The sequence below is a fragment of the Coffea arabica genome, chromosome 11c (assembly GCF_036785885.1).
Source record: "Coffea arabica cultivar ET-39 chromosome 11c, Coffea Arabica ET-39 HiFi, whole genome shotgun sequence".
Classification (NCBI taxonomy): domain Eukaryota; kingdom Viridiplantae; phylum Streptophyta; class Magnoliopsida; order Gentianales; family Rubiaceae; genus Coffea; species Coffea arabica.
The window spans coordinates 36,448,262-36,452,873 of NC_092330.1; the positions used below are offsets into that span (position 1 = coordinate 36,448,262).

Sequence of the window (4,612 nt, forward strand, 5' to 3'; positions counted from 1 at the left end):
TCGAGCTCGAGCTTGGTAAAATTTAGTCGAGACTCGACTCGATTAGCTCAAAACTCGACTCGGCTCGACTTGTTTGCAGCCCTAGTTACAACGCATTAGAAAATGCATAACAAAATTATCCATATCTATTACCGTTTTCTTATGAACTAGCAACAAAGAATCGACTATCGGATTGAACGCATAATTATGTGGTATTTGGTAAAAGGATTTCAGTATAGAGAATTGGAATAAATCTCATAATCATTGTTTGGATTACTATTATCGGAATTGAAATTTTGGAATTATATATAAAAATGCAATGGCGTTTCCCAATTCCCTAGTAACTTGGAAGGTTTTGGATAGAAGCCAAGTTTTATTCCCTTTTAGAAACGGGGCTTGTCCCGCTACTCGTTAAAAAAATTAACATCTAATAATAAATATAAATGTAATTATATTTATAATTATTATATACACATATAATATATTATATAAATATATATTATAAATTTATTAATATTAAATAATAATATATTTATATTATTTAATTAAATTCATAAGGAGAGGAATTATCATCTTAGGAGGTTTAATCTTTATTGCCTTATTTTCTTTCATCTTAGGAGTTTTAATCTTTATTACCTTATTTTGTTTACATGTATATTAGTACTGGTATTCGTTTCATTGAATGTGAATTAGTAATAGTACTACTTTTCATTACACGTGTACCGTGTACTTAGAGGTGTCAAAATGGGTGATTTGGGCGGGTTTGAGTTAGGTAAAATGGGTAATGGGTATAAATGAGTCAACCAATTTATACCAATTTAATTAGATGGGTATAAATGGGTAAGTCAAAAAATGAATTGGATAACCCAATTATTCATTTATAACCAATTTATTTTAACTTATTGTAAATTCATTTAAATTCATTTTTGCAAACTAAGTTATCAATTTATACCATCCTTTACACCCATCATTAGTTTAAAATATTTATTTATAATACTCAATAAACCTAATTATCAATTTTTTCCATATGTACTATATGTCGCAAAATTACATACTATTTAATAATTAAACAATAAGAATATAAAAATTTGAACTAAATACTATAAAAGTGTTGGACTCCTAAGATGATAAATATTTAAGCTTTGGTTCTCCAACCCCAAACTTGGTTGTTACAGTGTTGGACTCCTTTCTCAGGGTCAGCTTGTGGAGATGATATGCAGCCGGATTTCTACATTGATATTGCTGGATTTAGCATATTCTCGGGGATTGTTGTTCAAATTTTGGGTGAATTCAATTTACTTTTGACTGTGAGCTGGAGTTCACTGCTTCTGTTGATTAAGTTGATTGCTCCAAACCATGGTGAGGCCGAAGTCATTCTCGAGATCTAGGGCCTCTCAGTCTCAGCCCCTACCACAAGCCTCCATTCCTGTGAATACACCTACCAATCTACCCTCATCTTCTAGTGCTCGAACCCGCTTGGGTAGGGGTAGGGGTGCTCAAGTGGATACCCCGACTCACTTTAAAGGGCACTTGACCTTCACTAAACCCGCCAATCAGCAGAGATATGCTAAGATCTGTGAGAGGCGCATCATATCCTGTAAGTCTTGTGATAGACTCTCTCTGACTGCCCTCGGTATACAGGCGGAGGTTGATCAGATGTTTACCGCCATTGGGTGGCGCCCGTATTTTGATATTTCTTGTCCCGCCTTTGTTGAGCTGATTCGGGAGTTTTAATCTACTTTTGAGTTCGAGTTGCCTACGAGGTTCACCGTTGAAACACCGAATGTCATTCATTTCCGTCCAATGGATCGAGAGTTCAATTTCTCCATTACCCAATTCAATCTAGCATTTGGATTTATTACTAGAGAGTATGCTGAGACTAGAGAGTATGCGGAGAGTGCCTGTGATTACATAGAGCCGTTCCTATCCCACTACCATGATGTGTGGGAGGACATGTCGGTCGATCAGCACCGCTACGACTCTTCTAGGTCTAGGAGCTCCTTTCTTAAGGACCCTATTGCCCGATATGTTCAGAGATTCTTAACATACAGCTACTCGGGGCGCAAGGACAACTCCGGCATACTCTTTCGGCCTGAGTTCTTCTTCCTCTGGAGTATGAAGAACAACATAAAGGTTAACTTGGGGTGTTGGTTGGCGGCATAGTTTAAGACGGTTTTAACCAAAAAGAACAAACCTCTTATCCTTGGATCCTACATCACCCACTTGGCGACCCAGTTGGGAGTTCTTAATCTGGATAACCACGACCTCCATTTGGCATTCGAGATGGAGCACCTGGACGTCGACTGCTTGGAAAAGATGGGGGTCGTCGAGCGCCTATCCAATGATTTCTTCCAGTTTACCCCTCCGAGACCACCTCGAGCTCCGGGTGAGCACCCTTCGACCCGGGCAGGTCCCTCTTCATTCCCTGGGTCGGCCGAGGGCACTGCTGGACCGTCTACCTCCGCTTCTGCGCCATCTCCACCACCTGGGACTACTTAATGGCAGCAACTCCGCTATTATTATTTGTTTCTTTTTAAATTCATTTTTGATCTGATTTTCTGGTATTCTTCTAGTGTATGCCTCGATCTTCTCGTACAGGTGATTTGATTTTTGACCCTGAAGTAGAGAAGACCGCGCGTAGGACAAGAAAAGAGACCAGACAGCTCAGAGAGGAGCACTCCAGTGCTGCATCTCAGAGACCTGAGTCAGAAGTTGAACCAACAGACTCGTTTGGTGACACTTCGAGTGACTCTGACCAGGAGGAAGGTACCATGGCTAATGCACAAACATTAAAGGAGCTGGCTGCACCTGATTTAAATCAGCAGCCTCTATGCATTACCTTTCCCACCTTAAATGATAACACTCCATTTGAACTAAAATTTGGTCTGATTCATCTTTTACCCTCTTTTCATGGTTTATCAGGTGAAGATCCGTATAAGCATCTGCAGGAATTTGATGTCGTGTGTAACAGTATGAAACCCCCGGGCATTACAGAAGAGCAAATAAAAATGAGGGCATTCCCCTTCTCCTTGAATGACTCTGCAAAAGACTGGTTGTACTACCTACCACCAGGTAGCGTCACCACGTGGGACCAGTTGAAAAAAAAATTTTTAGATAAATATTTTCCTGCGTCTAGAGCTGCAAGTCTAAGGAAAGAAATTTGCGGTATCAAGCAGCATCCAGGGGAGTCGCTTTATGAGTACTGGGAGCGATTCAAGAAGTTGTGCAATAAGTGCCCCCAACACCAAATAAGTGAGCAGTTGTTTATACAATATTTTTACGAGGGACTATTCTTCAGAGACAGGAGTATCATTGATGCTGCGAGTGGAGGGGCACTGGTGAACAAGACCCCTCGGGAAGCTAGGGAGTTAATTGAGGGAATGGCAGAGAATTCACAGCAAATCGGTACGAGGGAGGATGTTCCAATACGCAAGGTAAATGAGGTAGAGACATCCTCTATCCAGCAACAGCTAAGTGAGTTGACATCCTTCGTTAGGCAACTGGCTGTGGGAAATGCATCACAAGCCAAGGTATGTGGGATTTGCACTGGTATGGGTCACTCTGCAGACATGTGTCCAATGATTCAGGAAGAAACTGCAGAACAGGCGAACATGGCTGGCCACGCGCCCGCTCCAAAAAAGCAGTACGACCCTTAATCAAGCACCTACAATCCTGGTTGGAGAGATCATTCCAACCTCAGATATGGAGGGAATAGGCAGTCCAATTTCGCACCAAATAGACAACAAGAGTACCAGCAGCAGTACCAGCCTCGCCAACGACCACCCCCTCCGAATTCGAGTCCGTCCATAGAAGAGATGATGAAGCAGTTACTTGCGAACCAGCAAAAGACGGATTCAGACATGCAAATCATGAGGAATCAACTAGGAAAAGTGCCATCATTGCAAAATCAAGTAAATCAAATGGTTATCACGATCAACCGTTTGGAATCCCAAATTCAAGGGAAGCTGCCATCTCAACCCGAGTTGAACCCGAAAAATGTGAGCGCCATAACCTTGAGGAGTGGCAAGGAGGTTCAAGGGCCTGAGCCTGTGATCCTTAAGGACAAGGATGAGGAGAAAATCGAGAATGAGCTTGAGAGGGAGGACAGCAATGGTGCAGATCCAAAGGTACTTCCAGACCCAAAAATTACAGTTAAAACTAACCCGCCTCCTTTTCCTAGCAGGTTGGAAAAATCGAAAAAACAGGATAAGGAGAAGGAGATCTTGGAGGTGTTTCGCAAGGTAGACATAAATTCTCCCTCTTAGACACAATCAAACAAGTACCAAAATATGTCAAGTTCTTAAGGGACTTGTGTGTCAACCGAAAGCGGTTGAGGGGAGATGAAAGGATTATTGTTGGGGAAAATGTGTCTGCGGTCCTGCAGAGAAAGCTTCCACCAAAATGCGGGGACCCAGGTATGTTTACTATCCCCTGTAGGATAGGCAATACTGTGATTAGAAGGGCCATGTTGGATCTGGGAGCATCAATTAATGTCATACCTAAATCTATCTATGGTTCTCTGAAATGAGGTCCATTAAAAGAAACTGGAATAATCATTCAATTAGCTGACCGAACTAATGCATATCCTGATGGGTTGGTTGAAGATGTGTTGGTAAAAGTTAATGATTTGGTG

General features: G+C 41.5%; 1 non-coding gene across 1 annotated transcript; it reads right to left on the reverse strand.

Annotated features, from left to right (window-relative positions):
• Nucleotides 1-3,122: 3,122 nt before the first annotated feature.
• Nucleotides 3,123-3,229, reverse strand: LOC113717514 (small nucleolar RNA R71). The gene has a single exon (XR_003454429.1). It is a non-coding gene; the product is annotated as a small nucleolar RNA R71 (small nucleolar RNA).
• Nucleotides 3,230-4,612: the final 1,383 nt, after the last annotated feature.